This window comes from Balaenoptera physalus (assembly GCF_965194825.1).
Source record: "Balaenoptera physalus genome assembly, chromosome: 15".
Classification (NCBI taxonomy): Eukaryota; Metazoa; Chordata; class Mammalia; order Artiodactyla; family Balaenopteridae; genus Balaenoptera; species Balaenoptera physalus.
Window position 1 is genome coordinate 26,586,732 of NC_138894.1, and position 12,077 is coordinate 26,598,808.

Below are 12,077 nucleotides of genomic sequence, written 5' to 3' on the forward strand. Positions count from 1 at the left end.
TATACACGTATGTAGAAATCTTTGTAGAACTTCCTTAGATATGTATATGCCCTTCGTTTCTTGTTATCTAGTACTTAATATCATATTGCTTAGGAAAGGTAAATTGTTAATATGCTGGGCATATCTCATGTTTCCTTTTTACCAAATCAGAACACCTGGGTACTCTTAAACTCCCAAGCATAATTATCCAGGAACCTTGAGGTAATTTTAAATTTTGGCAGAACTACTTAAATGGCAAGCAAACAATTAAAAATAAAAGTGACAGTTAACAAAACCATAAATATCTTACCCCTTTTTATGATAATATATAGAACATGGCATGAAAATTTGGGATGATCAGTCATTTTTCTAAGCACTATACAGAATCAGTTTGCTTTAAAAATAGAACTGGTCGATTTAAGATGATATGAAAAAGAAGATACTAAAGCACATCAGAGAAGGAATAAAAATGCAGCTGAACAAATAGGTGGATATATATGTATTAGTCATAGCATATGATTTGTGACATAGAAAAGGACCACTTCTCTTAGAATCACACTATCTTAGAGTTGATCAACATTGCTCATAAAATCAAACTACCAACTCAATGAAGAGATCTTATCTACAATAACTCTGAATAAAGTCCTGCTATGCTAAATGGTTGACAATGATAAGCTCTGGGACTAACCCATTTTATTTTTGAATAGTTCCAGTTTGAGAGGCAGTACAGTGCAGCAGTTAAGAACATAATTTCTTAAGCCAGTCAACCTGGGTTTACATCTCAGTCTCACGACTCACTCCAAGTGACCATGAGCAAGCCCCCTAACTCCAATGGTGTTAGAAAGTTTATCTCTTAAGCACTTGTAACAGTTCTTGCAAATAGTAATTTCTATGTAAGGGTTAAATAGCATTAATATTCCAGTTTTTAAGTTCTTCATTTTATTCAGATAAACTGCCTTCTCTAAAAACTGTCTATTTAAAATTTAGTAGCTAACATTAATTTCACTCTGACAGTTGATAACATCTTTTATATGCATAATTATAATTTTTATTAGAGTTTGGTCCTGCAGAAAGCAAAGTCAATAGTCTTAGGCATTCCTGCCATGAAACTTTCCCCTGAGAATGCAAGATGAAGAGGGCAAATATAAATCAACTACCATTAATCATTGTAGTTTTGATACAATTCCTCAGCTAATTCTAACTCTACCTAAATCCATTGTCAACATAGTTTGGTCTGAGAAATATTCCATTGTATATTGGTACCACATCTACTTTATCCATTCCTCTGTCAATGGACATTTAGGTTGCTTCCATATCCTGGCTATTGTAAATAGTGCTGCAATGAACATAGGGGTGCATGCATCCTTTCAAATTATGGTTTTTCCTGGATATATGCCTAGGAGTGGGATTGCTGGGTCATAAGGTAGCTCTATTTTTAGTTTTTTAAGGAAACTCCATATTGCTCTCCATAGCGGCTGTACCAATTTTCATTCCCACCAACAATGTAGGAGGGTTCCCTTTTCTCCATACCCTCTCAAGCATTTATTATTTGGAGATTTTTTGAAGATGGCCATTCTGACCAGTGTGAGGTGATACCTCATTGTAGTTTTGATTTGCATTTCTCTAATGATTATGATGTTGAGCATCCTTACATGTGTTTGTTGACAATCTGTATATCTTTTTTGGAGAAATGTTTATTTAGGTCTTCTGCCCATTTTTGGATTGGGTTGTTTGTTTGTTTTTATATTGAGCTGCATGAGCTGTTTGTATATTTTGGAGATTAATCTCTGGTCAGTTGCTTCATTTGCAAATATTTTCTCCCATTGTGAAGGTTGTCTTTTTGTTTTGTTTATGGTTTCCTTGGCTGTGCAAACCCTTTTAAGTTTAATTAGACCCCATTTGTTTATTTTTGTTTTTACTTTCATTACTTTAGGAGGTGGATCAAAAAAGATCTTGCTGCGATTTATGTCAGAGAGTGTTCTGCCTATGTTTTCCTAAGTGTTTTATAGTGTCCAGCCTTACATTTAAGTCTTTAATCCATTTTAAGTTTATTTTTGTGTATGCTGTTAGGGAATGTTCTAATTTCATTCATTTACATGTACATGTAGCTGTCCAGCTTTCCTAGCACCACTTATTGAAGAGACTGTCTTTTCTCCACTCTATATTCTTGCCTCCCTTGTCATAGATTAGGTGACCATAGGTATGGGTTTAGCTCTAGGCTTTCTATCTTATTCCATTGATCTATATTGCTGTTTTTGTGCCAGTACCATACAGTCTTGATTACTATAGATTTGTAGTATAGTCTGAAGTCAGGGAACATGATTCCTCCAGCTCTGTTTTTCTTTCTCAAGATTGCTTTGGCTATTCAGGGTCTTTTGTGTTTCCATACAAATTGTAAAATTTTCTGTTCTAGTTCTGTGAAAAATGTCATTGGTAATTTTATAGGGGTTGCATTGAATCTGTAGATTGCTTTGGGTAGTATAGTCATTTTCACAACATTGATTCTTCCATTCCAGGTATATATCTCCATCTGTTTGTGTCATCTTTGATTTCTTTCATCAGTATCTTATAGTCTTCTGCATACAGGTCTTTTGCCTCCTTGGATAGGTTTATTCCTAGGTACTTTATTCTTTTTGTTGCAATGGTACATGGGATTGTTTCCTTAATTTCTCTTTCTGATCTTTCATTATTAGTGTGTAGGAATGCAAGAGATTTTTGTGTATTAATTTTGTATCCTGCAACTTTACCAAATTCATTGATGAGCTCTAGTAGTTTTCTGGTAGCATCTTTAGCATTTTCAATGTATGGTATCAAGTCCCCTGCAAACAGTGACATTTTTACTCCTTCTTTTCCAATTTGGAGTCCTATTTCTTTTTCTTCTCTGACTGCCTTGCAAGGACTTCCAAATCTATATTGAATAATAGTGGCAAGAGTGGGCATCCTTGTCTTGTTCCTGATCTTAGAGGAAATGCTTTCAGTTTTTCACCATTGAGAATAATGTTTTCTGTGGGTTTGTGGCATATGGCGTTTATTATGTTGAGGTAGGTTCCCTCTATGCCCTGGCCCACTTTCTGGAGAGTTTTTATCATAAATAGGTTTTGAATTTTGTCAAAAGCTTTTTTCTGCCTCTATCGAGATGATCATATGTTTTTTATTCTTCTATTTGTTAATATGGTGTCTCACATTGATTAGTTTGCATGTATTGAAGAATCCTGGTATCCCTAGGATAAATCCCACTTGCTCTGGTGTATGATCCTTTCAATGTGTTGTTGGATTCTGTTTGCAAGTATTTTGTTGAGGATTTTTGAGTCTATGTTCATCAGTGATATTGGTCTGTAATTTTCTTTTTTGTGATATCTTTCCCTGGTTTTAGTATCAGGGTGATGGTGGCCTCGTAGAATGAGTTTGGGAGTGTTCCTTCCTCTGAGATATTTTGGAAGAGTTTGAGAAGGATAGGTGTTAGCCCTTCTCTAAATGTTTGATAGAATTCGCCTGTGAAGCCATCTGGTCTGTGACTTTTACTTCTTGGAAGATTTCTATTCACAGTTTCAATTTCTTTAATTGTGATTAGTCTGTTCATATTTTCTATTTCTTCCTGGTTCAGTCTTGGAAGGTTGTAACTTTCTAAGAATTTATCCAATTCTTCCAGGTTGTCCATTTTATTGACATATAGCTGCTTGTAATATTCTTTTATGATCATTTGTATTTCTTTGGTGTCAATTGTAACTTCTTTTTCATTTCTAACTTTATTGATTTGAGTCCTCTCCCTTTTTTTCTTGATGAGTCTGGATAAAGGTTTATCAATTTTGTTTATCTTCTCAAAAAACTAGCTTTTATTTTCATTGATCTTTGCTATTGTTTTCTTCATTTCTTTTTCATTTATTTCTGCACTGATCTTTATGGTTTCTTTCCTTGTACTGACTTTGGGTTTTGTTTGTTCTTTCTCTAATTGCTTTAGGTATAAGGTTAGGTTGTATATTTGAGATTTTTCTTGACTCTTGAGGTAAGATTGTACTGCTAAAAACTTCCCTCTTAGAACTGCTTTTGCTGCATCCCATAGGTTTTGGATTGTTGTGTTTTCATTGTCATTTGTTTCTACGTATTGTTTGATTTCCTCTTTGATTTCTTCAGTGATGCATTGGTTATTTAGTAGCATATTGTTTATCCTCCATGTATTTGTGGTTTTTACAGTTTTATTTTTCCTGTACTTAATTTCTAATCTCATAGCATTGTGGTCAGATAAGATGCTTTATATGATTTCAATTTTCTTAAATTTACTGATGCTTGATTTGAGACCCAAGATGTGGTCTATCCCGGAGAATGTTCTGTGTGCACTTGAGAAATTGTATTCTGCTGCTTTTGGATGGAATTACCTATAAATATCAATTAATTCTATCCGGTCTAATGTGTCATTTAAGGCTTGTGGTTCCTGATTAATTTTCTGTCTGGATGATCTGTCCGTCAGTGTAAGTGGGTGTTAAAATTCCCCACTATTATTGTGTTACTGTCGATTTCCCATTTTACAGTTGTTATCATTTGCCTTATGTATTGAGGTGCTCCTATGTTGGGTGCATAAATATCACAGTTGTCATATCTTCTTCTTGAATTGATCCCTTGATCATTATGTAGTGTCCTTCCTTGTCTCTTGTAACAGTCTTTATTTTAAAGTCTATTTCGTCTGATATGAGAATTGCTACTCCAGCTTTCATTTAATTTCCATTTGCATGGAGTGTCTTTTTCCATCCCCTCACTTTCAGTCTGTATGTGTCCCTAGGTCTGAAGTGGGTCTCTTGTAGACAGCAATTATATGGCTCCTATTTTTGTATCCATTTTGCCAGTCTATGTCTTTTGCTTGGAGCATTTAATCCATTTACATTTAAGGTAATTGTTGATATGTATGTTTCTATTACCATTTTCTTGTTTTGGGTTTGTTTTCTAGGTCTTTTTTTCTTCCCTTCCTCTTTTGTTCTCTTCTCCTGTGTTTCTTGCCTAGTGAAGTTAGTTTGGCAATTGTTATAAAGCTGTTTTGGTTGTGCTGAATTCTCTTAGCTTTTGCTTGCCTGTAAATCTTTTGATTTCTCCGTTGAATCTGAATGAGAGCCTTGCTGGGTAGAGTATTCTTGGTTGTAGGTTTTTTCCTTTCATCAGTTAAATATATCTTGCCACTTCCTTCTGGCCTGAAGAGATTCTTCTGAAAAATCAGCTGATAACCTTATGGGGCTTCCCTTGTATGGTATTTGTTGCTTTTATCTTGTTGCTTTTAATGTTTTTTCTTCGTGTTTAATTTTTATTAGTTTGATTAATGTTTGTCTCGGTGTGTTCCTCTTTGGGTTTATCCTGTATGGGATTCTCTGCACTTCCTGAACTTGGTTGACTATTTCCTTTCCCACATTAAGGAAGTTTTCGACTATGATCTCTTGAAATATTTTCTCAGGCCCTTTCTCTTTTTCTTCTTCTTCTGGGACCCCTATAATTCAAATGTTAGTGTGTTTAAGTTTGCCTCAGAGGGCTCTGAAACTGTCTTCATTTCGTTTCATTATTTTTTCATTATTCTGTTCTATGGCTGAGATTTCCACCATTCTGTTGTCCAGGTCACTTATCTGTTCTTCTGCCTCAGTTATTCTGCTACTGATTCCTTCTAGTGTATTTTTCATTTTGGTTATTGTCTTTTTCATCTGTTTGTCCTGTCCTTTAGTTCTTCTAGGTCTTTGTTAAAATATTCTTGTATCTTCTCGATCCATGCCTCCATTCTTTTTCCAAGATCTTGGGTAATCTTTACTATCATTACTCTGCATTATTTTTCAGATAGATTTGTCATCTAATTTTGTCAGAATTACTGTGTTTGTAGTCTCCTTTCCACAGGCTGCAGAATCACAGTTCCTCTTGCTTCTGGTGTCTGCCCCTGGTGTGTGGAGGTTGGTCTAACAGCTTGTGCCATTATTCCCTTGATAATGGTTTTGATGGATTTGCTGTTGTGGTGATCAGAGCCTGCTCTAGATATTGAGTGGGGCCTCCCCTTTACTCTATGGTTGTATCTGCCCTTTCAGGGGAAGGGTCTGTTCCCTACTTATTGGAGTAGAGGCCTCCAGATCTGTTTCTTAGCTGTGATCTGATCTGTGGTACGAAGTAGGTGGGATTGGAGCACTGCTACTGGGAGAGAAGCCACTGTATTTTTCTCTTTGGAGGTATTTACCTCTGAATGTGCTCTGTTGTGTCCACTTTCACCTGTTGTGTGGGCTCACAAAGTACACTGTTTTTGACACTTCTCTCCATCCTGCTTTAACTGTGGGTATGCTGGCAATTGGCCCTAGTGCCTCTCAGGCATTGTTTTCATCCAGCCACCAGCATAGGTCCACAGAGGTTAGGACCCAGTACTGCAGTAGTCATTCACCTGGACAAGCTGGGGGAGCTCGAACTCTGGTCTGGCCCAACCTGCATGTGTACATGCCCACAGAGTCCACAGCTGCTAAAGCCAGACCTGACCCAGATGCAAGAGCACTTGCTGTCCTTTTGGATGTCTCGCAGGTGCTGAATTTAGGAAGCTGTCAGCAGAGGTGTAACTCTGCAGTTCATGCAGCTGTGAGGAGAGATTTCAGCTCTTCATCTTTAGTCACATAGCCACTGGGGCTCAGCTGTGGTTTCAGCCCCTACTCTCAGTGAATTTCCTAGTGGGGGAGCTATCTGTGAACTCCCAGGACAGCGGGGTGGGTCCCGGCACCCACTGTCAGGTTTCCTAGTTGTGAAAGGTTTCTCCACACTCACAGGATGGTGGGGCAGCTCCAGGCACCTTCTGATGGATTTCCAGTGGGGGGGATTTATCTGCACCCTCCCAGGGCAGTGGGGCAAGTTCTGGCACCCACTGATGGGTTTCCTGGTGGGTGAAGTTATCTACGTGCTCCCTGGACAGCAGGGTAGGTTCTGGTACCCACTGATGGGTTTCTTAGTCATGGAAGCTTTCCATGCCTTCCCAGGACAGCAGTGTGGGTCCCAGAACCCACTGGTGGGCTTCCCAGTAGACAGAGCTACCCACATGCTCCTGGGGCATCAGGGCTGGTTCAGGCATCCACCAATGGACCTCCTAGTTGCAGAAGCTTTTTGCACCCTCGCAGGACAGCATGGGCAGGTCTTGGGGTCTGCTGGTGGAATTCCTGGTGGCTGGATTGGTGCACGCCTCTCCAGATCATTGGGGGTGGGTCCCAGTGCCCACCAGCAGAATTACCAGTGGGGGAACCTGTCTTCACCCTTCCAGGTTGGGAGGGCGGGTACTGTGACTGGCTGGTGGAATTTCTAGTTTCGGGAGCTGTCCATGCCTTTCCAGGTCAGCATGGTTGGGGGCTGGCATCTTCCCATGGGTCTGGAAGGGGCAGCCAGTGCCCACCTCTGCAGCCAAGATGGCAGCGGCAACTCACTCCCACCCCCGGAGCTCCCATACGTGGTACCCTGTCTCCTGGGAGCACTCACAGGGAAAGAAGGTTTTGTGGTGGTTCTGCTCCTCTCCTTGTGCACCTCCCAATAATGGTGCCTTGCCTCTCTGGTCAGCCCAGGTTTCTACCTAGCACACACTCAGTTGCCACGGCCTGAACTCTTCAGACTGTTTCCACACCTAATTCTTGTCCTCTCCCTGGGCCTGAGCTTCCGGGTCTGAGCTTCAGCACCTGACCCCCACCCTCACCGACAGAGGAGTATCTTAGGTTGGGGAGTGCAGTGCAGCAGAGCCGACCCTTTGGGCATGTTACTCTCCATTTTGCCTTCCGCAAACAGGTTGCTGCTCTCCCCCTTTTTAGGCTCCAAACTTCCCTCTCCATCCAGTCTAATTTCTCTGATGGTGAGGAGCCTTCCCAAGGTGCAGGAAGCATTCCTCCTTCACAACTCCCTCCCCAAAGCTCAGGCCCTGTCCTGATTCCTTCTTTTTCTTTTTCCTTTTGTCCTAGCTGGTTACATGGAGGTTTTCTTGTCTTTTTTGACTTCTGAGGTCTTCTGTCAGCATTCAGTAGTTGTTCTGTGTGAATCGTTCCACACGTAGAGGTATTTTCAATGTTTCTGTGGAGGGGGGTGAACTCTGCTTCCTACTCCTCCACCACCTTGATCCTGACCCTCCTATATAATTCCATTTTAATGAAAATTCTAGAAATACAAAATTATAGAAATAATGAAGAGACTAATTGATCTCACAGAGAGGCTAGGAGTTTGAGAGAGGTAGCTGTAGCTTTAAAAGTGAAATAAGAAGAACCTTTGCGGTGAAGGAAATGTTCTCTATCTTGACTCTATGGATATCAATAGCCTGGTTGTAGTATCACACTATAGTTTTGTAGGATGTTCATATTGGGGGAAACTGAGTAAAGTGTACACAGGATTTGTCTATATTATTTCTTACAACTGCATGTGAATCTACAATTGTCTCAAAAAAAATGTTTATTTAAAATAAAAGGAAAATCCTAGTTAGTCACCTTTGGAGGACATCAGGGAACCAATTTATTTTCTTTAAAAGAAATAATACAAAAAAAAGTCACCTTTATCCTGCCTTTCCTGTATGAACTATAACACTAATAGTAGATGAGTGAAATTTCTCTTTATAGAATTACTCCAACTGATAAATAAAAAAGAAAGAATTATACTATCACCAGTTTGCAACCCTCAAAAAATTAGTGATTCCAGGCATTGAATACCAATGGTTGTTAACAGCATCAAGCAAATAGACATAATATGCTTTCTGAAGAAAGAAAACATCTGTATCCTTGACAAAGTGATTAAAACTAAGTCTAATCAAGTCTCTGGATTCAGCTGCCTATTTTCAAGAAAGACGAGAGGCAGAGGAATGTTGAACTGCACCATGATTGTGAAATCAGCAAAATCCATACTGTGGGAAACCCAAATGCTCCCTAATCTTCTAAACATAATTGGGAAGAGAAAAATAAAAGATGAAGTGAGTATCTGCAGATTGAACAACGACTTAAAATGCATATCATGTTTTTAAAATTTGAACAAGATTAAACTATAGTGTCTAAGGAAGTACACGTTGATATTAAAACTAGAAAAACTCAAAAGAAAGCAGTTGCTATGAGTGTCAGGAGAGCGCTTAATTTGATTAAATTGGTGGACTTGTACAGGATCTCTAGGGGGCTGGCAAAGTTCTGTTTCTTGATTTGGATTTTGGTGACAAGGATGTTTATTTTATAATATATAATTAAGCTCTGTGTATACTTTGTTTTATTTTTAATTAAATGTTTAAGAAAGTATTTTATAGTGAACATTTCTCCACATTTTAAAAATACTTTGAAACACTTGTTTTAAACTAGTATAATATATCTTTATAGGATCTACAATATTTACATAACAATTTGCCATAATAGGACAATTGTAGCTTTTCCTAGTTTTAATTAACACCAACACAGTAAACATGCTTTCTATTTAAAAGATGATTTTGAAATATTGATTGTGTTATAGTTTCAGCCTCAGACATGCTGGTTTTTTGCTAACTGCTCTTAAAATAAGGGAAATAAAAAACTTTGATGACTTAAACTTCTGCAGTGTTTGTCTTTATTTAACATTTAAGTAATTCATCTCATGCTTTATAGGAGTTTTTTGGTATTAAGCCACTTAATAAGATATTATTACATTTTGAGAGACAAGCCATCTTTATGATATAAAACTAAAAATTGTTAATATTAGAAGTGAGCTGGGCAAGTAGTAAAACAGATCTCTATTATTTGTTTCAGCTGCATGTGAATCTAAATTATCTCATCATAAGAAGTTTAATTTAAAAAAATTCATATATTGTTCTTTTTCACAGACAGCATATGATTTTCAATAACTAGTATTTGTTAACATCCTGAAATGCTATAGAAATTAATAAAAATGCACTTTGATGGTACAAAACTAACATACATATGTAGTAGAGGGGGAGAATTTTTTATAACAGCTGCACTTGTAATATTTAAAAAACTAAAACCAACTTAGGTGTTCTTCAATAAGTGAATTGTTGAAATGTATTACATCCATAACATGGAATGCACTCAGAAATAAAAGGGAAAGGACTATTGATAAACGCAACAACCTAGATCAGCAGTCCCCAACATTTTTGGCACCAGGGACCGGTTTCGTGAAAGACAATTTTTCTGCGGACAGGTGGCGGGGGTTGTGGGGATGGTTCAGGGGGTAATGCGAGCCATAGGGAGTGGCAGATGAAGCTTCCAAGGTTAGCTGCTCACCTCCTGCTGTGCAGACCGCGGCTCGCGCTGGGGGGGTGTGTTGGGGGACGGTGTTTGCTGACCCCTGACCTAGATATCCAGAGGATTATGCTGAATGAAAAAAGTCCATTCCAAAAGATTACTTATTATATAATTCCATTTTAATGAAATTCTGGAAATGCAAAATTATAGAAATAGTGAAGAGACTAATTGATCACACAGAGAGGATGGGAGTGTGAGAGAGGTGGCTGTAGCTTTAAAAGTGAAATAAGAAGGACCTTTGTGGTGAAGGAAATGTTCTGTATCTTGACTCTATGGATATCAAATGAGAGGATAAGTCGTCCTATCTCTAATGTTGATTCTTACAGAGCTTAGATTATTATATCCCTCACCTCCTCAAATATGGAAAAGTATAATCTATGCTCAGATTTCCAAGGAGAAGAGTTCTATGTAGATTTGTGGTGGAAGAATTCTTAAACTTTTCTATGTTTTAGAAATATCTGTTCCTTCAATTAAATTGATATTCAGTACACAAGGAAATGGTGATTTAATTTGTCAATATTATTTACAGCTGCATGGCCAATATTGTATACAATATTAATATATTGAGAATAAAAAAACTAATTATGCATTTATTACTTACATAATTATGAGCTAATTATGCCACTAATGGAAAATGTCTTTCATTGTTGTTAGAGTTCAATAAAGATATTTTTTATAATCTTTACTTGGCATTTAGTGTGCAATAAATGTCTTCATAAATATAAATTCAATGCTTTCTTGAGAGCACATTTAAAATAATAAATGTATGTGATAATGATCTTGTTTAGAAAATGTGAGTTTTAAATACTGAATAGATTACAACCTATGTTGGTTCCTTGGAATTACTGTTCTTCCATTGTGGCTAAAATTTAAAGCCCTTCTTCCCAAGACATCATTTCTGTTGCAACTTTTCAGTTACTTTAACTTAAAAACACCAGGTAACCATAGATTGTGATTGTCTCAAAAGTCCTTTTTTCCTCTTCATCTGTGTGCTCTTTTATTAGGAGTTTGAACATGTTATTAAATATAAAATGTGTTGCAGGTGGATCACTTTTACATAGTACAATGAGTAGAAACATATTCTACGGTATAAAGGACAATTAAAATCCAGAAAGAAAGAAAACTTGTATTTTATAAATTCCTAGTAAATCAATATGACAAAATTGGTAGTAAAAAGATTTCCAAACATATCATTATTGAAATATAATTATTATAAAAATATTATTTATAAATCAGAGAAATTTAAAAATAATTAAACAGGTAAGCCTTAAGAAGGTTCTGATGTAGCCCTTTAGCACCTTGTAAGGAATAACACTTGTGTATATGACTATAAATCATATATTAATAACTAAATTTCTCTGAAACTGAACACCTCATAGAAAAGAAATGGAAGAAAATAGGATCAAACAGATCTCAGTGAGTCAGGCTTGCTTTCATTTATTCAATTGTTTATTTATTCATGCAACAAATATATTGAAGTTCTCCTTTGTGACAATCTCTGCTCTAGCATATGTCAATAAGAGCAAACCTGAGTCCCTGTTATCATTCATTTGGGGCTCATCAGACATACATGATACTTAAAACCATGAGACTGTGTATGATCACTAACACAAACATGCAATACAAAGAGGACTGAGAAATAAACCTTAGGCTCTCAAATGTATCCTGCTTCCTTAGGATAATCTATGATCTATAATAATCTGTAATTTCTGTTGCTAGAACAATGTCTAGTTTTAACCATGGGTAAACTAGGGTAAATGACTCTAGATAACTGTGATCTACTTGAAAAAGGAATTTAAATCCCTACCTCAGATATTATAGCTAAACAAATTTTGTGTAGACTGAATAATTAAATGAAGATATAAAACC